This window comes from Crinia signifera, chromosome 1 (genome assembly GCF_055691185.1).
Source record: "Crinia signifera chromosome 1, ASM5569118v1, whole genome shotgun sequence".
NCBI lineage: Eukaryota > Metazoa > Chordata > Amphibia > Anura > Myobatrachidae > Crinia > Crinia signifera.
In genome coordinates this window covers 116,709,180-116,733,756 of record NC_139217.1, presented here as the reverse complement: position 1 = coordinate 116,733,756, position 24,577 = coordinate 116,709,180, and positions in this window count along the sequence as shown.

The window sequence follows — 24,577 nt, the reverse complement described above, 5'->3', positions numbered from 1 at the left end:
CTGAATGCCTGAAATGAGATACCGCAGATTTAAGCACACTGTACCATATTATTAACTCGTCCTGATATATTTGGTACTGTGGTGACAAAAGATATTAGATCCTGTTTTCTAAGTCACAGCCAAGGTCACTGGCCAGATGATTTATTTACAGCATACAGTATTAGAGCATTCCTATGACCACAGCATTCTGTAGATTTGTTGTGCTCAAAAGCAGAGTTTTCCCTAGAGTTCCGAACACTGGTAGTTTATTATGTACAGCATTATGGCTGGAAAGTTTTCTGTCATTTCAGCTCTTCTGCCGAGGAATCAGTTCTTGTTTCTATGGTAACGAGTAGTTGCCATGAAGACGCACTGTGCACTGTACTGTACATGTAACTAGCATATGTCCACACTCACAGATGGGACTGAATACTAATATATATACTGTACATGCCGTTTTTAACTTCTAACTTTAATTATTTGAAGAGGTACAGTAAAAGGATTATTTTGTAAACAGTCTTACAATAGGAGACAATGGGGGAAATTTACTAAGACGTGTATTCTACTTCACATGTGATGTTGCTATGGGCAACCAATCAGAATCTACTTCTTATTTATTTAGCACCCTCAGAAGATACTATAGTAGACACGATCTAATTGGTTGCCCATAGCAACATCACATGTGAAGTAGAATACCATACCCTCCAACATGGCCCATTCCATTAGGTACAAAATGCTCTGTTTCTGGACTTCCCTGCCAGTGGCAGTTGCAGAGTTGGAGCTGCAGCACAACCCAATGTTCAAAAAGGGGAGCCACACCTAATGCCACTCCAAACATCACTGTCCTGGACTCACTGACAGTTGATGTGACCCCCCTCTTTGAAATGTGGACTATGCTGGAGTTCAACCTCTGTAACTGCCACTGGCAGGGAAGTCCAGGAGCAGAACATTTTGTACCTAATGGAGTGGGTCATGTTGGAGGGTATGGAATACACATCTTAGTAAATTTCCCCCATTGCATGCTTAATAATGTTAACTGAAGGAAACGAGAAGTGTTACAAAACAATGTAACGTTTTATTGTGGTGAGATTAAAAGTTACAATTTAACTGGTGAGTGCACGCTTTATTCTTGGATATGTTATGGGCCCAAGGATTTGGAAGGCCTGCGTTTGGTCACCCCAGCATTTAGATTTGTTTTCAAAAGTGTGCGCGGCTCAAACACTGGAGTTATATATATCATGTGTAATGTGTCTTGATGAAAGAGCATTAAAAGGTCCTCAGAAACGTTGACCACATGATATATATGCGTTGAGTACTTTTGTTTCCATGTCTTTGTGAGTGGCGGTCATGGCTGTAGGGCCTATGTGGATGTATATTTATATATATGGTAATCTTTACCTAGCAGGGCGCCCGTCGAAACCCATGTTAAACATGGAAATCGTGTCGGTCGCGTCGCGGCCGGCCATAAATGTACCCGCGATGCCCGCGACGCGATGCTCCCGATTTCCCATAGGAATCAATGTTAAAAGGCGCGATGGACCCGATTTTACTGTTAAATAGCTCAATGGACCCGATTTGGCCATAGAAATCAATGTTAAATGGGCCACAGAGCCCATTAACCCTTAAATGTCCCCCCCAATTTTTAACGCCACCCCACGATCCACGCGAACCCGAAGCGTGGCGAGCGCAGCGAGCCCGCGAGGGGCGGCGGTACGCGTCCTCCGACCTTTTCATGCCCTACTATCCACTAGGGCGTGGAGTGAGAATATAATAGTGCCCGAAGCGTGGCGAGCGCAGCGAGCCCCGCGAGGGGACGCGGATACCTTCACAGTTATACGCGTCCCCTCGCGGGCTTCACAGGTGTCCGTGGCGACGCCGACACCTGTGAAGCCCGCGAGGGGACGCGTCTACCTGTGAAGGTATCCGCGTCCCCTCGCGGGGCTCGCTGCGCTCGCCACGCTTCGGGCTCGGTGGCTCGCTGCGCTCGCCACACTATTATATTCTCACTCCACACCCTAGTGGATAGTAGGGCATGAAAAGGTCGGAGGACGCGTACCGCCGCCCCTCGCGGGCTCGCTGCGCTCGCCACGCTTCGGGTTCGCGTGGATCGTGGGGTGGCGTTAAAAATTTGGGGGGACATTTAAGGGTTAATTGTGCTTATTTGGGCTCTGTGGCCCATTTAACATTGATTCCTAGGGCCAAATCGGGTCCATTGAGGCATTTAACAGTCAAATCGCGGTCAATCAGCCTTTTTAACATTGTTCCCTATGGGAAAATCGCGGTCATCGCGGGCATCGCGGTCATCCCGATTTACCCGCGATGCCCGCGATGCCCGCGATGACCGCGATTTTTACCCCCGACGACCGCGATTTCAATCGCTGGCGCCCTTCTAGGTAAAGAGTACCATATATATATATACTAGGTGATTCATCGCGCCCTACGGGCGCTCTTCACACCGTCGTAAGGGGCTGCGCCCCCTTAATTTGTGAACGTTTGTATATGAGAAATATGGTTAGAATTGTATGAAAGATGCCCTGTATTGCAACTTAGGTGTCCGCGAATCGCGGGAGGGGGGGTCGCGGAGGGTGCCGCGAATTGCAGGAGGGGGGGGTCGCGGGGGGTGCCGCGAATTGCAGGAGGGGGGTTGTGGGGGGGTGGATGCTGCGAATCGCGGGAGGGGAGGGATTGCAGAGAATCGCGGGAGGGGGGTCGCGGGGTGGGTTGCCGCAAATCGCGGGAGGGGGGTTACGGGGGCGGGGGTTGCGGCGAATCATGGTAGGGGGGGTCGCGGGTGGTGTGCTGTGAATCACGGGAGGGGGGGTCACGGGGTGGGGTGCCGAGAATCGCGGGGGGGTGTGTGTGTGCCGTGAATCGCGGGAGTGGGGGTTGCGGGGGGGGGGTGGGGGTGGGGGGGGTGTGTGACGCGAATCGCCACAAGAAAAAATCAACACAGAAAGGTCAACACATGTAAATGTTGACATAAGTGTGGCACTTCATTGGTGTCCATGTCGACACATGAGAATGAATATGAAAACATTCAAAAAATGAAAAAAAAAACTTCAAAATTTCATGTCAACCTTTTTCATTGTCGACCATAGCCATGTCAGTGTTTTCCATGTGCAATTTAATTCTGGAGCTGCCGCGAATCGCGGGGGGGTGCCGCGAATTGCGGGAGGGGGGGTCGCGGGGGTGGGTGCCGCGAATCGCGGGAGGGGGGGTTACGGGGCGGGGGTTGCGGCGAATCATGGGAGGGGGGGTCGCGGGGGTGTGCCGTGAATCACGGGAGGGGGGGTCACGGGGTGGGGTGCCGAGAATCGCGGGGGAGGTGTGTGTGTGCCGTGAATCACGGGAGTGGGGGTTGTGGGGGGGGGGTGTGTGTGTGGGGGGGGGGGTGTGACGCAAATCGCCACAAGAAAAAATCAACACAGAAAGGTCAACACATGTAAATGTTGACATAAGTGTGGCACTTCATTGGTGTCCATGTCGACACATGAGAATGATTATGAAAATATTCAAAAAATGAAAAAAAAAACTTCAAAAACTCATGTCAACCTTTTTCATTGTCGACCATAGCCATGTCAGTGTTTTCCATGTGCAATTTAATTCTGGAGCTGCCGCGAATCACGGGGGGTGCCGCGAATTGCGGGAGGGGGGGGTCGCGGGGTTGGGTGCCGCGAATCGCAGGAGGGCGGGGTTCACAGGGGTTCCGGTGGGGGGTTGCCGCGAATTGCGGGAGGTGGGAGGTCATGGGGGGTGCCGCGAATCGCGGGAGGGTGGGTTGCGGGGGGGTGTGATGCGAATCGCCACAAGAAATAATCAACACAGAAAGGTCAACACATGTAAATGTTGACATAAGTGTGCCACTTCATTGGTGTCCATGTTGACACATGACAATGAATATGAAAACATTCAAAAAATGAAATAAATCTTCAAAAACTCATGTCAACCTTTTTCATTGTCGACCATAGCCGTGCCAGTGTTTTGCATGTGCCATTTAATCCTGGGGCTGCCGCGAATCGCGGGGGGTGCCGCGATTTGCGGGAGGGGGGGGGTTGCGGGGGGTGGGTGCCGCGAATCGCGGGAGAGCGGGGTTCATGGGGGTTCCGGTGGGGGGTTGCCGCGAATTGCGGGAGGGGGGGGGGGGTCGCGGGGGGGGGGGGTGCCGGGGTGCCGCGAATCGCCGGAGGGGGGGTTGCGGGGGGTGTGACGTGAATCGCCACAAGAAAAAAATCAACACAGAAAGGTCAACACATGTAAATGTTGACATAAGTGTGGCACTTCATTGGTGTCCATGTCGACACATGAGAATGAATATGAAAATATTCAAAAAATGACAAAAAAACTTCAAAAACTCATGTCAACCTTTTTCATTGTCGACCATAGCCATGTCAGTGTTTTCCATGTGTAATTTAATTCTGGAGCTGCCACGAATCACGGGGGGGTGCCGCGATTTGCGGGAGGGGGGGTCGCGGGGGTGGGTGCCGCGAATCGCGGGAGGGCGGGGTTCACAGGGGTTCCGGTGGGGGGTTGCTGCGAATTGCGGGAGGTGGGGGGTCACGGGGGGTGCCGCGAATCGCGGGAGGGGGGGTTGTGGGGGGGTGTGACGCGAATCGCCACAAGAAAAAATCAACACAGAAAGGTCAACACATGTAAATGTTGACATAAGTGTGCCACTTCATTGGTGTCCATGTCGACACATGACAATGAATATGAAAATATTCAAAAAATGACAAAAAAACTTCAAAAACTCATGTCAACCTTTTTCATTGTCGACCATAGCCATGTCAGTGTTTTCCATGTGCAATTTAATTCTGGAGCTGCCGCGAATCACGGGGGGGGTGCCGCGAATTGCGGGAGGGGGGGTCGCGGGGGTGGGTGCCGCGAATCGCGGGAGGGCGGGGTTCACAGGGGTTCCGGGGTGGGGTTGCCGCGAATTGCGGGAGGTGGGGGGGTCACGGGGGGTGCCGCGAATCGCGGGAGGGGGGGTTGCGGGGGGGTGTGACGCGAATCGCCACAAGAAAAAATCAACACATGTAAATGTTGACATAAGTGTGCCACTTCATTGGTGTCCATGTCGACACATGACAATGAATATGAAAAAATTAAAAAAATTAAAAATAAATCTTCAAAAACTCATGTCAACCTTTTTCATTGTCGACCATAGCCATGTCAGTGTTTTGCATGTGCCATTTAATCCTGGGGCTGCTGCGAATTGCGGGGGGGGGGGGTGCCGCGAATCGCGGGAGGGGGGTCGCAGGGGGTGTGCCGACAATCGTGCAAGGGGGGGGTTCTTTTTGCCGGGGGTGGGGTGTCACGGGGGAGGGTTTGCCGCGATTCGCGGGAGGGGGGGGGGTCGCGGGGTGGTGGTTATGCCGCGAATTGCGGGAGGGGTCGTGGGGGGGGTTCTTTTTGCAGCGAATCGCGGGGGTGTTTTCGCTGCGAATCGCGGTAGGGGGGGTCGCGGGTGTTTTTGCCGCGAATCGCGGGAGGGGGGGGGCGCGCGGGGGGGGGGAGGTTTTGCCGCAAATCGCGGGAGGGGGGCGCTCACCTGGTGGCTGTGGAGTAGCAGTGCTGGGCAACATGGGAAGGCAGTGGGTGTCTGGCACTGTCTGTGGGCTCACTGGGCTGGTTCTCTGTCACATACCTCCCAACATGACCCTCTCCAGGAGGGACACAATGCTCTGTTTCTAGACTTCCCCTTAATGTATGATTGCCATCACCTGTTTTAAACAGGTTAATTTCTCAGAAAGGTGTTCAGCACAGATGAAGGCAATCACACATTAAGAGGAAAGTCCAGGAACAGAGCGTTATAGACACAGACACCCACTTTGAGTGACAGATGTAGCCAAATATATAGGAGATTTATATATATATATATGGTACTTGTGTATTATCTTGGCGCTCATTTTTATCATTGCATGCCACTACTTAAGGCATGCGATGCGATGCGATTTTTCATTGTAAAGACCAGATTTTTAATTGTATAGTCACCCATGGGTGATTTCATACCCCCACTATCCAGCTATGCATGGAGTTGATTTTATATAGTGTGGCGAGCGCAGCGAGCCACCGAGCCCGAAGCATGGCGAGCGCAGTGAGCCCCTCCGGAATGGCTACGTGTCGTTCTTCATTAAGCAGTCCCGAGTGCCGCTGTTTCCCTATTCTGTATATGTTGGTCAGCGCATGCTGCACTATTGCTGAGGGCACCGGGCCCTAGACCCTGCCGGAGTTGAGTGCCAGCCTTACTGCATTAAATATATATATATATATATATATATATATATATATATATATATATATATATATATATACAGGTTGAGTATCCCCTATCCGAAATGCTCGGGACCACGAGCATTCCGGATAGGGAAATTTTTCGGTTTTTGGAATAATTTTTTAAGGCATACTTACCTGTCCCCTGATGGTGTCTGGTGGTCCCTCGGCGTCCACAGCAGGCCTCCGGCATCTTCTCCAGGGTCTCCAGCGGTCCCAGGAATGCATTGCGCGGGTGTGCGCGCGCGCCGGTGATGTCACCGGTGCGCGCGCACACCCGCGCAATGCATTCCTGGGACCGCTGGAGACCCAGAGAAGATGCCGGAGGCCTGCTGTGGACGCCGAGGGACCACCAGACACTATCAGGGGACAGGTAAGTATGCCTTAAAAAATTATTCCAAAAACCGAAAAATTTCCCTATCCGGAATGCTCGTAGTCCCGAGCATTTCGGATAGGGGATACTCAACCTGTATATATATATATATATATATATATATATATTTAATGCAGTAAGGCTGGCACTCAACTCCGGCAGGGTCTAGGGCCCGGTGCCCTCAGCAATAGTGCAGCATGCGCTGACCAACATATACAGAATAGGGAAACAGCGGCACTTGGTAAGTATGAAAAGAGGGTTAGGGGGGAAAAAATAAAAATAAAAAAAATATTCTAATGATTCCAAAAACCACGGTTTTTGGAATAATTTGGATAATGGATGCCCGAATACGGGATACTCGACCTGTATATATATATATATATATATATATATATATGTGTGTGTTTGATATAAATGGTCTAGTACAGCATACAAATTCCTCTACAGACATTTAGATATATATTTTTAAAAAATTATTGGTGACTTTCAGAAAGTCTAATATGCTAATTAGCTGACAAGTTCACCGATGGTGAAAGACTGGCCTGACATCCCATCCATCATCCTTTAAGCCTGCTGACATGGTGACATGATCGTCATTCAGAATAGTGATTATTGCCTTAGGAAAGTTTATAGATAGCTTGGTGATTTTTATAGAATATTGACTCTGGAACCCACCAGATTGATTGGAGCTATAAAAAAAAAAGGGAAAACTCTCACAAAATCTCTCACACCCTACACATTTGGCCCCTTACATCAAAAACACAACTTTATGAATTCAATAAATAATATCAAGGGAGAGGATACTATGATGTACAAATATTGTTGTTGACTACTCTACATGATAAGGGAATAAGTGCATTAGAGAAAGGCCTTTTAAAGTCTGTGGGATCTCAGAAAGACTTGTGCTGCTTTCACATCGCAAAATGAAGGTTTGCACGGGGACTTTGAAACAGAGAAGCTATAAACTGGCCTTCCTTTGAGCAAGTTGAGTATCTGGAGCATCACATTTTTGGTTTCGAATATACTCTCAAAATGGCCAGAAAAAGAGAACTCTCATGTAAAACTTGTCTATTTTTGTTCATAGAAATGAAGGCTATTCAATGCGAAAAATTTGCAGAGAAACTAAATATTTCCTTCAATGGTGTGTACTACTACCTTCTGAGAACAGCACAAACAGGCTCTAACCAGAATAGAAAAAGAATCAAGAGGCCCTGGTGCACAACTGATCCAGAAGACAAGTACATTACATTCTCTAGTTTGAGAAATAGATGCCTCACAGGTGCTCAACTGGCAGCTTCATTAAATGGTACCCGGAATATGCCAGTTTCAACATCTTATCCTATGTATTATCTTCTTTGTTTTGTGCATTGTTTTTGATATCTGTAAATCACCTTGAGTACTGTGGAGAAAAAGTGCTATCTACATAAAAGAAAATAATATTATTGTTAATAATAATAATAATAATAATAATTATTATTATTATTATTATTAATAATTTCACTTGAATAAAATGGGGTATAATTGAATTGACTGATAATGACTATTGAATAAAAAAAATTAAAAGTCCCGTGAAAATTTAGCTTGGACAAAGGAATATACCTCTATATGTTCCACAAACCAATTACTTTTAGTTCGTATTTACTATAAGAATTTTTTTCTATATTTATGTATTCTGTACAACCTTACGTAACTTAAAAAATAGTAGTAAATCCTTGAGCTATCATTGACAACATGTTGAGCCTGCAGCACAGTGAAATGTAATAATAAACAAACATTATATACTAATAGCTTATGTTCTAATTGAATATATTTAGAGTTTTGTTTAACAGTGCGTTATACAAACTGCATATGATGCTGTGAAAGAAGGTCAGACTAAGACTAATTGAAAATTGTAATTATTGAATCGAGAATCTGGGACACCAGCCAGCGAGGAAGCATGTGCCAATCCCATTTTAATTACATTGGCAGATTTTGTTCTCTCCAATCTAATCTAATATCTGTGTACTAATAATAAGATTACATGGTATTGATTAAACTTGTATTATTACTTCAAGCGGAAACTCCAGTGAAAAATCATTTCTCAAAATGTTAATATATCTAAAAATAAAATATAAAGTGTACTTTATCTAGAGATTTTGAGTATAAAAGAATATACTGTATACTAACAAAAAATAATTATACATAAACAATTGGATAATAGGAACATAGTTGGAGTAGAATTATACAATATATGTGATTAATATTAGTAGTACTAGTATTTGTGACCTAATTTTGATTATTGGCGAACATATTGGTGTACAAATCAAATCCTGCTTTATTTACTCATTTGAAGAGGATGTAATAGCAGCACAGTTGGTTACAATAATATGTTTTGGGTAGATAGTCTGCACAGAATGAATGCAATCAACAGCTAGATTTGAATTATAGCGAATAAAGAAAAACAGAATAATCTAAATAAAAAAACGTCTAGGAACATACAGAGTTAGCTGCAAAACTAACCTATTTTGTGGACAATAGAAGCACAGACAAAACTAGCAAACATCAACCTATATGCAGAGATGTAACAATGTAAAATAATTTCTTTATTTAACTCTTTGAATGCCAACATCTCTGTGAGAGATGCGCAAAAACATCTGCTAAAAATGCCTACATCTCTGTGAGAGATGTGCATAATATGAGTGCCCACAGCTTTGTGAGATCTATGCAAAATATCGTCTAAAAATGTCAGCGTCGCTTACATTTGTTATAAAAATTCAAATAAAAAATGTTGTGTAAAAATAAGATTATATGTCTTACTGTATATAAGGTAAACATTACAGGTCAGTATGATGAATAAAAATGTTTGCTTGGCAATTTTCACACCAATTTTGACAAATTCACTTCGCACTCAAGGGGTTTTCTTACAGTGTATTTTTTAAGGCATTTGCCTCACTTCCTCTGTTCCACTTAATGGACCTCCTACTGGAGTGGTTACACTATTGACTTTGTCTTTCCTTGTTACTGTAACCGCTCCAAAATCACCAACTGACACATAGGGTGACATTCTATGGGATGAGATCTGCTTTTTTTGGCGTTAATTAGACCACAAAATGGCGATATCGCATTTTCCCATGAAATCGTTTATTTAATGGGATGCGCACAGGGGCTGAAATCGCATATTATGTGCGTTAAGGTCTGGTGAATAAAAATGCAAGATTAATTCGCATTTTTATCGCATCCAGATGTTTTCGCACAGAAAAGTATACAAGTCGCTTATTTAATGCAATGCGCATTTGCACATCGCATTTTTTAAGTGACTAATTATCGCACTTATTTCAGACCTGGGTCTGTTAGGCGAATTAGCCAGAACCCTGCACAGATCGCAATGTTCCGTGCAGGGTTCTGCTGTAAAAAATAAAAGAAATGGTTAAATACAAAAAAAAACGAGCGCGGGGTCCCCCGCCCGAGTCTAACCAGCCCCGGGCTCACTGAGCCGGTGCTGGTGACATAAAATCAGGGTCCCCGACAAATAGGGGTCCCCTTGATTTTATGAAACAAGCACCGGGCTCAAGGTCCGGCGCTGGTTCCCAAAATACGGGGAACAAAGTGACTAGGGGTCCCCCGTATTTTAAGAACCAGCACCGGACACAACCAGCCAGCAGGGTAATGCCACAGCCGGGGGGAGACTTTTTATACAAGTCCCCCCCGGCCAAAGCATTAACCCCCTGGCTGGTCAGCATGGGCAGGGGTCCTGGGGAAGTGGGGACCCCCCCAATGAAGGGGTCCCCCCCCTCCAGGACTTACCAGCCCATGCTGATAGTCCGGGGCTGTCCTCCATGCCCCTGGGCTGTGGGCATGGAGCTGATGATTTGTGTAAAAAAAAGAATGAAAACTATTGTTTTACACTGGTGAACTATGAGTCCCAGCAAGCCTACCCCGCATGCTGGGACTTGGGGAACCACAAGTCCCAGCATGCGGGGCATTAAAGGGCCCGCTGGCACTTGTAGTTCTGCAGTGTAAAAAATAGTGCACAAAATCACACTGACACCCTGTAAAATAAAACTTTAATACACACAAAACACACACACACTGATACTTACCTACCTTGAGCCCGTAGGTCAGTCCCTGGATCCTGGGTCCGTCCTCCGGGGCTCCAGGGCAGAAGAGTCCGGTTCCGGGGCCTTGGTCCTGGTTCCGGGGCTGGTCCTGGGGTTCCGGGGCTCCTGGCGTGAAGAATCCGGGGTCCGGGATCCGTGGTAGTCCCCAGGGGTACCTAAGGATGAAAATCCAACTCACCTGCTCCCCGGCGGCGACCTCCGGTGACAGCGCTGCTCCAGACTGGTACCCGGCTTGCAGGAGTTTGTCCGGCGCTGAGATGTTTCCTCCTCGCCGTCTCTGAACAGAATGATTTCTGGCCAATCAGGAGCCGACTTTCTCGTGGTGAGTTGGATTTTCATCCTTAGGTACCCCTGGGGACTACCACGGATCCCGGATCCCGGATTCTTCACGCCAGGAGCCCCGGAACCCCAGGACCAGCCCCGGAACCAGGACCAAGGCCCCGGAACCGGACTCTTCTGCCCTGGAGCCCCGGAGGACGGACCCAGGATCCAGGGACCGACCTACGGGCTCAAGGTAGGTAAGTATCAGTGTGTGTGTGTTTTGTGTGTATTAAAGTTTTATTTTACAGGGTGTCAGTGTGATTTTGTGCACTATTTTTTACACTGCAGAAATACAAGTGCCAGCGGGCCCTTTAATGCCCCGCATGCTGGGACTTGTGGTTCCCCAAGTCCCAGCATGCGGGGTAGGCTTGCTGGGACTCATAGTTCGCCAGTGTAAAACAATAGTTTTCATTCTTTTTTTTACACAAATCATCAGCTCCATGCCCACAGCCCAGGGGCATGGAGGACAGCCCCGGACTATCAGCATGGGCTGGTAAGTCCTGGAGGGGGGGGACCCCTTCATTGGGGGGGTCCCCACTTCCCCAGGACCCCTGCCCATGCTGACCAGCCAGGGGGTTAATGCTTTGGCCGGGGGGGACTTGTATAAAAAGTCTCCCCCCGGCTGTGGCATTACCCTGCTGGCTGGTTGTGTCCGGTGCTGGTTCTTAAAATACGGGGGACCTCTAGTCACTTTGTCCCCCGTATTTTGGGAACCAGCGCCGGACCTTGAGCCCGGTGCTGGTTTCATAAAATCAAGGGGACCCCTATTTGTCTGGGACCCTGATTTTATGTCACCAGCACCGGCTCAGTGAGCCCGGGGCTGGTTAGACTCGGGCGGGGGACCCCGCGCTCGGTTCTTTTTTTTTACAACCTTGCGCTGTCCTGCAAATGTGCGATTTTCAGACATGAAAATCGCACATTTTCAGGACTAAAAACAGCGCACCACTTCGCTGCAAATCGCCCCTATTCGCACTTTTCAGCCTCCAATGCGCATCACATTAAATATGCGCATTTAGGCTGAAAAATGCGATTTTAAAATAGGCGATTTGCGGCGATGTGGTGCGCAAATAAAACGTGCGCATTTAGCGCATAGCATAGAATGTCACCCATACACTCTGACCATCACACCATCTACCTCTCCCAAGATTACTCACAATTTAGACTACCTTCAAAACTGTACAACTTTAGAGAAAATTCTGGTCACTCTCTGATTTCCTTAATTTCAAATTGATATTCTCACATTACAGCTCTGTTGTATCTCTCTCTAAAAAGTTATTTTTTAAATGTCCTATCTCCTTGCAATTTTGCAACCCTGTCAAAACTTTGTCATATTCAATCCCCTCCTCTCTCCTTTTGTCTTAAAAGATGTGTCAACATTAGTCTAGCCTCTTTGCATGTTAAACAGCCCTTTAGTTGTGTCATGCAAAGGCATGACTCCGTACTGTGTCTTTGTGTATAACCTTTTCCATTAAAATATATAGTATTCACTAACTGTAAATGTCAATAGGATGCACAAGCAGCTTCATCTGATTAAAATGTGTAAATTTCTCGCATGGCATAGCCTTAATGCAGCCACAATAAGCATGCATCATAAGCATGCATCATTTTTTAGGTAGCAGGAAATAGTTGCATATACTGTACCTGTACATGCAACTATTTCCTGCTACCTAAAAAATGAGATGTGTTAACACACCTATACTGTCTGCCTAGGCGCTGTGCTGCACAGCAAATGATATTTTCCCTGTGTCTACAATCCTCTAGCGTATACCTGTATGTGTTATGTATATCTGTACTGTACTGCACTGTTGAACTGTTACCTAACCGACTGTTGCACAGCAATCCAATCTAATTCCTAGTATACTCAAGTATACCTGGCCAATAAAGTGGACTCTGATTCTGTACTGGTCAGCCAGTTTCATCCCTCCCTAGTATTCTGCCTCTCTAAGGGCAGTATTCAATGATAAATTACACGATGTGCAGCGAATCCTGTTTAGGATTTGCTGCACATTCGCAGGGTTCCGGAGGGCTGGAGCATTCGCTGCCAGCCCTCCCTGTCACCTTATTCGATGCCGCAGGAGCGGGCTGCCCCTGATGGCAAATTTTAACCCCTGCGGCGAACGCCTCAGGGTGCCGGGGGACGGTGGCAGGCAGGGAGATGGAAGCCTCCCTGCCTGCCCCACAATGTGTGGGGGAGAAGAAGGGCTTCTGGGGACACAGGCAGCAGAAGCTGGCAGGGGACATGGGTAGGGAGCCGCTGCACTGCTCCCGCTCCTGCATATGTAATGATCGGGCGCAGTGTGAAGTGAATATATGAATGTGTAATGAGCGGCTCTCGGCTCCCGGCCCCCTGCTGGCGAATGTGTAAAAAAAAACATTTAAAAACATTAAAAATTAAATATATATTCATGTGCTTCAAGCACATGAATACAAATAGAATTCCACTTCACAAAAATACATTTCTGATTTTTTTACACCAAAAAAAACAAAAAACCTTTATTTTAAAAGATCACTTTCCAGTTCACCTTTAAAAGATGTCGAATGCAAAACGGTGAATCATGGCGAAAATCATGCTGAAAGCAGTTCTCCATCCTAGCTATGAATACATTCTTGGCAAATCCCAGTGAAAACCGCCCGATTTACCGCAAGGAGTGAAAACAGCCCGATTTGGCTAAAAAATGGTGAATCGGGAGCATTGAATACTGCCCTAAGTGTATAGACGCGCACTGGGACACACTCTTTGTTACTGCACACTTTCAATGCTACAAGAGCACCTACATACATCTCTAACAGTGTGCACTGCCCAAGAATCCGGGAAGTTCTTCTAGTACTGGACAAAACATGTTTTACCCATTATTATTGCCCTCATGAGGGTGGATTATGAGAACCAGCAATTCTGCTATTCACCTGCATTTGAAGACCATGTTTACTATTAAAATATATATTTTAAGAGAAAGAATAGAAAGAAAAGCAATGTGATAAATCAAATCTAATTTCTGTAAAACACAAATACGTTCAGTGTAAATTAAAAATGTGTCATTTTCATAATTGTGTTATATCTGCCTCATGCTGGCTATAACAAAAGCCAAATTTGTCCCTGTCGCTAGTTCTTTCAGCAGACCTGCAATACCCAGCAGATATGTTACACAGTGTATGCTATTTTCATTCAGTTGTTTATTAGACATAAAAAAATTTTTTACATAATCATTTAAATCATACCAGCAGAAATGATTATTCAGGGGCTAAAGTATAGTGGATAGATAGATAGATAGATAGATAGATAGATAGATAGATAGATAGATAGATAGATAGATAGATAGATAGATAGATAGTCACATCATTTATGACCTATGGCAGAGGTTCCCAAACGTGTTCCTCAATGCACCCCAACGGTCCAGGTTTTAGGTATATCCATGGTTCAGCACAGATGGTTAAATCAGACTGACTGAGTTACTAATTAAGTCACCTGTGGCCAAGCATAGATATACTTAATACCTGGACCGTTGGGGGTGCCTTGAGGACCGCATTTGGGAACCCGCGTTTGCGAATGCCCCACAGATGTAAACTACATTATCGCTGCATTGCACTCTGTAAACTGTTATTAACATTGTAATGTACCGTACAGTAGCAATGACACAAACTAGCTGTAACTTGTGAGTTCAATTCATGTTCAGGAATGCTCAGATACTCTGCTGAACAGTCATATGACAAAAGCAGCTTAGAGTTACAGCTGGGTGATGTAATGTAGAGAGAAAGGGAGGTGGAAAGTGTTGGAGCAATACATAAAATTGATCAGAATATTTGAAGAGTATTGGACCTGAAATGATCTCTTCCTGTGCATCTTTACAGCATGTGTCGGTAAACCATATTCAACTGCTATTAACGTGCACAATAAAATGTCTATAGTGGTGTAGTGCAAAATGCAGCTGGGTGGTAAAACATAAACAAAAATGATTAACCGAGACACGGTCTCGCCTGCAGCACTGTCACATGGTGGTTTCCACTTCACTCACACCTCTAGGCCTGGTAACTGTAAAGGAGGTGGAGTTGGTATATTACTGTCACAAGACTTCACATACTCAGTTCTACCATCTGCTCCTTCACTCACATTTACATCATTTGAAGTACACTCCATTAGGGTTTTTTCCCCTTTCTCTCTGCGTGTTGCTGCTATCTATCGCCCACCTGGGCTTCCCAAATCTAAATTTCTGGAAGATTTCTCTGCCTGGCTCCCCCATTTTTTATCCTCTGACATCTCCACTATCATCCTGGGTGACTTCAACATTGCTATTGACAGTCCACCATCTCTGCATGCCTCCAAACTCCTCTCTCTAACCTCCTCTCTTGGCCTCTCCCAGTGGTCCGACGCCGCTACTCATGAGGAAGGCCACTGCCTTGACCTCGTTTTCACCAGGCTGTGCTCAGTCTCTGATTTTACTAACACTCCCTTCCCTCTCTCTGATCACAATCTCATTACTCTCTCACTCTCCTCCATTACCTCAAGCTCACTGACACAGAAATCATGCAAGCCTACTCTAAAACGCAGAAATACTAATGCTACTAATTTTCCACAACTTTCCACCTCCCTGCAACAACAGCTCTCACTAATTTCTACATTAACCTCTCCTGACTCTGCTGTTTCCCACCTCTACCAGACTCTTGAAACAGCCCTTGATGAAGTGGCTCCAGCTACCCATTATACCCCACGTAGGCTTAGATGCCAACCGTGGCACTCCAACACAACAAGACAACTACGAAATCAGTCACGTAAAGTTGAACGCCAATGGCGTAAATCTCGTAATATTACTGATTTCCTCACATATAAGACTAGCTACCACTCCTACTGCAATGCTTTGGACACGGCCAAACAAACATACTACCAATCTCTCATCTCTTCTCATGCCACCAACCCTAGGCGACTTTTTAACACATTTAAGTCTCTTCTGTACCCTCCCCCTCCTCCCCCACCGGCTACCATCAGTGCACAAGAACTTGCCTCCTACTTTAAGGACAAGATTGATAACATCCGAGATGAAATGGTATGCTCCACAATCTCTAACCCTCTTTCTGCCACACCTGAACCCTCTGGCACTTTCTCTTCGTTTGAGCCCACAAATGAAAAGGAAGTATCCGCACTCTTCTTATCCTCCTACTCTACTACCTCTCCTCTTGATCCTATACCTGCACAAGTCATTAAAAATCTATCTCCTGTGCTTATTCCAACCTTAACTAAAATCTGCAATCTCTCTCTTGCTACTGGTACTTTTCCGTCTCTGCTCAAACATGCAGCGATTAGTCCCATTCTGAAAAAACACAATTCTGACCCTAACTCTCTCTCTAACTATCGTCCTATTTCTCAGCTCCCATGCCTCTCCAAGCTACTCGAGAGACTTGTCTACTCTCGCCTAACAAACTTTCTTAACTCCAACACCCTATTAGACCCGCTTCAGTCAGGCTTTCGCTCTCAACACTCCACTGAGACAGCACTGACTAAAGTGGTGAATGATCTGGTAACAGCTAAGTCTAAAGGCCATTATTCACTGCTTATTCTTCTAGATCTTTCTGCTGCGTTTGACACTGTGGATCACACTCTCCTTTTACAAACACTACACTCCCTAGGTCTTAATGATACAGCCCTTTCCTGGTTCACATCTTACCTATCTGATCGCTCTTTCACTGTTTGCTTCTCTGACTCTACTTCCTCTTCACTACCTCTGTCAGTCGGAGTTCCGCAAGGCTCAGTCTTAGGTCCTCTGCTTTTCTCAATCTATACCTCCTCGCTTGGCAAACTAATCAGCTCCTTCGGATTTCAGTATCACTTATATGCGGATGATACTCAAATCTATCTATCAACCCCAGAGTTGTCACCAGTGGTTTTGGGCCGAGTCTCTGAATGTCTCTCTGCCATCTCATCTTGGATGTCTTCTCGCCAACTTAAACTCAATATTTCCAAAACTGAATTACTTATATTCCCGCCAACTAAGAACAGTTACCATCCTGATATCTCCATCACTGTTGACAACTCGACAATCTACCCTACCCCACAAGCTCGTTGCTTAGGGGTCACCCTCGACTCTGACCTGTCCTTTGTTCCCCACATTCAATCTGTCTCCAAATCATGTTACATGCATCTAAAAAACATATCCAAAATACGACCGTATCTCACACAAGACACTACTAAATCTCTTATCCATGCACTCATTATATCCCGCATTGATTATTGCAATAGTCTCCTAACTGGACTTCCCAAGAACAGACTCTCACCACTGCAATCCATTTTAAATGCTGCTGCTAGGCTGATCTTCCTTGCAAGACGCTCATCGTCTGCTGATCCGCTCTGCCAGTCCCTCCATTGGTTGCCTGTATATTACCGTATTCAATATAAAACACTTCTACTTGCATATAAAGCTATTAACCATACTGCACCAGCATATATCTCTGCACTTATCACACAATATCTCCCATCTCGACCACTCCGCTCTGCACAAGATTTGCGTCTCTCATCTGAGCGGATCACTAGCTCCCATTCACTATTACAGGACTTTCATCGGGCTGCTCCCATCCTATGGAATGCCCTTCCATGCACAATTAGACTCTCCGCTAGCCTCCAAACTTTCAAGCGTTCCCTGAAAACTCACCTCTTCAGGCAAGCCTATCATATTTAAGTTCTACACGCATAACCCTCTGAGGCACTTATGTATTATATAGCTTCCCTTCTGGACTTGTAACTTGTTGGGACTGCTATGCTATTACTGATGCCTGTCCTTGTGTTTCCCTCCTATATACCTAATAGATTGTAAGCTTGCAGCAGGGCCCTCTAACCACCAAGTCTGTCTGTTACCCAGTTTGTTTTATCACTGTCTACTATTGTAAAGCGCAACGGAATCTGCTGCGCTATATAAGAAACTGCAAATAAATAAATAAATTAACCCTTAATTACTAAATCAATAGCTGCCCCTGATTCATGACAAATACTGGGCAGTACTACTGTGAAGTGTAAGACCAGTCCTGTCTGCCAGTGGTAATACAGAAGCTTGTTGTCTATATACTGTACCTGTATAACGCATGCACAGCAAAGTTTAGGAAAAGTGACATCTGGTGGACAGAATGTTGTATTATACTCTCCGGTATTTCCAGCTCCTCAGTACTTGACATTGCGACACAGCACGGTGTTAATAGCAGGGTGCTATACAAACTATACAAGAGGAAAATCAAACATTGATTGAATGACAGTTATTAGAGATGGGTCATTCTCGAACGAAGTGGTTCTTTTGGACGGATCCCATAAAAGAGTGAGGGAGCCGCCGATCCCAAAAAGGCGAACCGTCATTCTTTTACTTTTAGTTTCATTTTTCATTACAATGCATTTGTCTGATCTCAGCACTGCCACCTGTGGCAGCTGAGATGTACTAACTCTGGAGACTGATTACTAGAGACAGGATTATATGCAACATAAAAAGCTTGAAATATGCATGCAAATATGCATGAAAAATACTTAAATGTAATGAAAAGTGTTAAAATATGCTAAAATAGTACTTTTTAACTTATTTATTTAAAAATTGGCATACAATTAGTTGCAAATAAACCTAAAAAATAGTCCCACAGCATCTGCAGATGTGTAGTGCTGTACACAGGATTTTTTTTTTTCTTCCTGGCTGCTACAGCAGACTGCAGCGTCCAAAGCTCTACTTGCATCAACTACACGGACCCTCATCTCCAGCGCCGATGGATCAAATGTCAGCATAGTGTGTGAGGGCGGTGCAGTGGAAGGCTTCCTCCCTGCTCCGCATACTCACTATGACACCGCATTTCCTATGCGCCGCATGATGTCACAACCCTTCCGCCCACCTCCTCTGCTGCAGAAGTCTGTCTCTTGGTGTAAAGTCCCAGGCCAGGGGCAGGCACATTTTCAGGAGCTTCGTAATGGCATCCGCCCCGACTGACTTTTATCAACATGGATTGGCAGCCTACAGCAGTGTCAGACATAGCATTCATCCAAGTTTCCCCACATTGCACACATATTGCCCCAGCCTGCACACTCTACCACTACCTGACCAGCAGCAGCAGGGCAAAGCAGTGCTGTGACTCGCAGGTGGAAAGGGGGCAGGGCCTAAAATATGCACCATCACTAGATTTTAGGTAAAATATGCAATAACCAGTGAGACTGGGCAAAATATGCAAATACATATGCGAATATGCAAATGCATATACTGTAATCCTGTCTCTACTGATTACAGTGCTGCAACTGCAAGTGAAAGAAAGAATAACAAGGCTGCTGCTGTGACTAGGGATGGCCATCGGTGCAGGCGCCATCGATGGTTGCCATCAATGGCGATTCTGCACCCAGCCATCAATCAGTGTTTTACTCGGTCATGTATGTTCTTATTTGTTCAGCTCACTGTTTTAAAAGTTACAAAAAAATGTCAATAAATGATTGTAAAACAAATTATGCTTCGTTATTACCAAATTACCCCTTTTTTCAAAGCGAGCCGATGATCCGTCTAAAAGTGCACAACACAAGGCTCCCAACAAAAACTCGATAGTCCTGCGCAATATTTCTGCACAAATCCAGGCAAGCTGCTAGGAAGAAGTCTGAACACCCAAAAACCACCTTTGCCTGTGGCGGTGATTCAAACTACAATGTACAGATAGGTATCCAAGGATACCAAGTGGGGTCGATCCTCAACACCAGCGCTGATCTAAAATCAAATAACCACACCTCCCTTAGGAAAGAATGGCGTCTCCTCTTCTCCCAATACGGAATAGCATAGGTAAATCACCAGGCACCGGTCAAGCAATCATCTGTTCGGTCATTTTCACAAGTTCCCTCAGAAAAGAGAAATGGCATATAGTGCAAAACCACTTTTATTACAACAACAGTAAAACATACATGAATCCAGGAGATGTAAAAGGTGGATTTTACCAAAAAAGGTGGAGAACCAGGTTGAGTTGGCTCTCAAATGGGCATGAGTAGTGGTTAGATGGTAATCCGGGTGGACCACAGCAACAGTCCCAATGGTAAGGATTCCGCCTTTTTCAGTCTCCTGGTCCAGTCAAAACACAGCCGCTCCAACGCGTTTCGGACACCGAATGTGTCCTTTTCCAAGGAGTATGGTTCAGCTTGTACTCCCGGAGCTCCAGCTCAGAATGTTGTGGAGCAGAGCTTGATGTGCCTCAGCACCCGCTCGTATCACCTGGCAGTCTGGATCAGATGGTTTGCAGTCTTGTATGGGCAGCTGACTTAAGCCAAGTGTTTAGGTGCTATAACACCACCCTTTTGTTGCGTGCACAATGGCTTGTAGCATGTGCTCACGGCACCTGTGTCATGCTGCCCACCGACTCCTCCGGTATCCAGTGTAAGATGAGCATACTCACAGTCTCCGTGTCTCCCGCAGGACATTGAGCAGTCCAGAGGGGGGGTTGTGGTAGCAATAAATTGGGTGAAATCAGACCAGGGAACAGCTGGTGGTGGCTTCAAAAGCAGGTATAAAGGTGCCCCAAAGTGGCCGTGTTTTAAATAGGAGGCACTTGACGCGTTTCTCCGGTATAGCAAATTACCGGTTTCATCAGAAGATCCGGATCTTTTAATGGATTGATCACTTGATCCCAGCTCTTCTTAGTGACTCATTTTGCCCATCAGTTATTTAACAGTATTTCTCATTGCTTTGGTATCGTGGGATGGTGGATATAAAGGAATAGAGGGCCTTGTTCTGATTGCATGTTAATGTTGCCGCAAATGTGATCGCGGATACAGTTAAAGTGCTAAAATATGAGGTTACTACTTTAAGCAATCTCCACATGTATGAGCAAATGATGGATTGTGTAAAAAGTTACACATACACTTTACTAATCTGAGTATTGTACAGACCCCTGCATGGACCATGCACACTGCAATCTCAGCAAAACAGTGGGAAACATCCCTGGCTCGTGTAAGTGCTGGCAGTGCTGGGTCACACAGAGAGAAATCTGAAAATGTGGAAAACTATGGGCATAAAATAGGTGGTTCTGTGAGAGAAACCATCCACATGACAACGCACGCTTATGACACTCTTATAACACACCCACAACCTCTTTTTGCATTTCATTTTGGTTACTTACCAGCCAGGCTCCACCCATATTTGCAATGCCTGACAATTCTCAAAAACAAGTGATTCAGTATGCCACTGCTTGCGCAGCCCAGGTTTCTGAGAATATTTAGCATTACATGTAGCAAACATCAACATTGTTTACAAATACGGTTGCAAGCTTCGAACATGGGGGGGGGGGGGGGAGGGAATGTGACAAGGGCATTTCAATGTAGCAACACAGAAACAACTGATTGTGAGAGCACCCAGTCTAAGAGAGAGCTGTAAGGAATGGAGAGAAAGAAAGCTGAGCAGTTGCCCAAATCAACTAATCACCCTCTAACTGTCATTCCACAGACCGTGCTCGATACATGAGAGTTGATTTGTTTGCTTTGGGCAACTTCTCCCCTTTAATGAAATTGATGGTAAAACCAGAAGGTGAATTAGGAAGAGGTTAGGACAGAGGACAGGAGGTTTATGTACTTCATACTGTATATATCTGATGGTAATGTATTTCTTGCCCAGTGATGCCTGAATAGCACAATAAAACTGGGATTCCTATTGTTTTTGTTACCATAATTGCATTAAAGTGAAGCTCTTTGATAAACATTTGCGTGACCCATTTTTCATATGTTATTCTGCAGTTCTATAGATTTATTGGTAAATGTGCAGTGCAATAAAACCTTACATGAAAACACATTAACAATGTGTCAATAAAATGTATATAAAATGCTAAGTAGCTTGTACTGTATTTGTTTTCACCCAGTGCTCAAGCAGATATGTGCTGTTGAATTTTTGGCCTACTGGATGTTCTATGACAGTATGCACTTTAAGTATACATAAACTCTAGGTTGTTACTAATGGCTGCTGTTGCTGTCTCCTATAGTACGTGTTGTTGCAGCTTTCACAACCTGCAATTAGTTTCTTATTTGAATGCTGTAATATTGGAGACTGGTATGAAAGCCAGTGACCATTACAGGGCACAAGATATGGTCAGGGGCACCTACTTTTACCAAGCTTTGGCTGTTGGAATTACAGTACCACCCTTTGTGGGAGATCTTTTGGAGCTGACAATTGTATTAGGGGTCATCAAGTTTAAGTAAAAGGGCAGGGGGATCATTTCAACCCATGAGCACCAGAATCACACAGCTGCCCCTATTTGCTTATTGATTTATTTAAGGTAGAGGACATTACTTAACTCTGATTTCAATTTGACATTATGTTTACAGTATGATTGTAAATGTAATAGAGCTGCATTCCAGTTTGTAGTGCAGTATTTATAGTATATGATTGTAATTTATATTAAGGGGTTATGTGCTGCACATGAATTGTACAAAACATCAAACACTTGTCAGTTTAATATTGAAAAAAAGGGATTTCCTGAAATATGCAACGTATGTAAACAAAAGGTGATTTTGGCCAGACATTAACTAAACTTTAATGAAATACAAGAGGGGTTTGACATATAAACCTACAAATAATACAAACATAGAACATGATTTTGTGCAGTGACTTCGTTTATCACTAATCGGGATAATTCCCTTAAATGTGGCAAATTCAATAATTTTGCAGTGATGTTAAAACTTTGAGCAAATCAGCGAAATATTTGAAAGAAAAAACAAAACAAAACTGTCAGAACTTGGGCACTAATGTAGATCCTTAAGACCGTGTAGTGGAGAATAGAGGGGGGAGAGGGGGCAGTAAATCCTCCTAGACAGAACCCCAAATAATGTTATTGCTCCACTTCTATAGGTTAACAAGCAACACAGGGCTAGATTAATTACGAATGTTGTTCATTAAAGTCATTCTATAATACAGGTCTTATGTTGAGTTTTGTACAATGTGCTTGATTTAAGAGATAACTATAATCCTTAATTGGTATAATCAACAATATATAGTTCTGTATCACAGTTTTGATGTCAATTATCTAATTGTTAACTTGAGCAATTATAAGCTGTTTCAGTACCTAACAAGCAGAAATAATTAGTACATTTGAAAAATGATTTTCAGTAAATACTTAATAGAGTTAGTTAGTTAGGTAGCTTCTTCCCCGAGCCCGGATAGTTTAAAACACTTAATTGATATATGGTTAATAAAAGATGGTTAATTGTGTAAACCACTGGAATACGTCCCAAATAAAAGAGTTTTATAGTGAATAAGTGGTGAAAAAGATTACCCAGGATTGTTACTGCTTGTGGGTAGTAACTCCCCAAGTTAGCGCGTCCTTTTCTGTTCGCCCTACTGTGGGTAGAAAATAGAGTAGAGCATCAGCTTTCCCTTAATCTTTATGTATGACCGCCCTGTAGATCTGTGCCAGCGCAGGGCATTTACCTGCCGATATTGGAATGAGGGTGTTGATCTGTGAACATAGTGTGCCAAGAAAAATAGATAAGATGAATGGTGTCAACCACCTTTGATGCTGCTGCTGGTCACTTACCAAGAGGCATTGGTGACCAGTGAGCGATACAATGGTGGATAGGTAATATTCCAGATAGACAAAGTGGGGTTATATGTTTATTCCTGTTAATTTGGAAAAACTGCTGTAATCAGCAAAACCCCAGATTAGTAAAGGTAAGACAGAATAGGACAGTATAAAGCCCCAGTAACTGACAGTGTCTGCCACACTGTATTAAAGCCACCTTCTGTAGGATAAAGATATACAGTATGGAGGAATTATTGGTATGCCTATTTTATTCCAGAAGATGTGAGAGGTCTAGTGTCATCTGGAATTGGAGATGTTCGCTCAACCTCTGCCCGTTAATTGTAATAGTGGGCACAGCCGATCCCCAGCAGTATTTGCAGCGCCAGCCAGGTCTCTATCAGGGAGTTTGATGTACTGCTATTGGTAATTAAATAGTAGTAGAGATAGTAGCTGTGGTCACCACATTTAATGCTGGTTTGCAGTGTCGGTACCTAAGTAGTAGGGAGATAGCAGCAGTCTGTACCCAAAGAGAAGAGTCTTGTGCTGCAGGGTTACCGTATAGGTCAGTCTATGATTGTGGCGGGTGACGCTGAATCTCATTGAGTGATAACCGGCTTTTTGAAGATCAGTGAGCCGGGCTTGCGGCAGTTGGGACCCCGTGAGTGAGCTGGGATTTTTGCAGGGTCTGCTGGGCTTTACTTCATTGATTGCGGTGAATACCGTCGGACCCTGGAGAGGGCGGCTGTGTATCTGGGGATAAATACCGGGCTCATTACATCCCGCAACCATAATATATGTGTAACCAGTAACTTAATATTTGATGGAAATCTTGTGTTTATCTAGCGCAGTAACATCGCACAATATTTCATGCATCAAACACAATTATAGGATCCTAGGTTCTCTCCATGTAACATGTGGATTTCTCACATGTCTGAAATTGATTCTGGGCCTCATAAGTAAGTACCTTTCACTGGGTCCCATATGGTATGATAATAGGGGTTTCCAATAACAAAGTTTAACCTTTTCTCTTTTTCACAATATATGACTGCTGGAA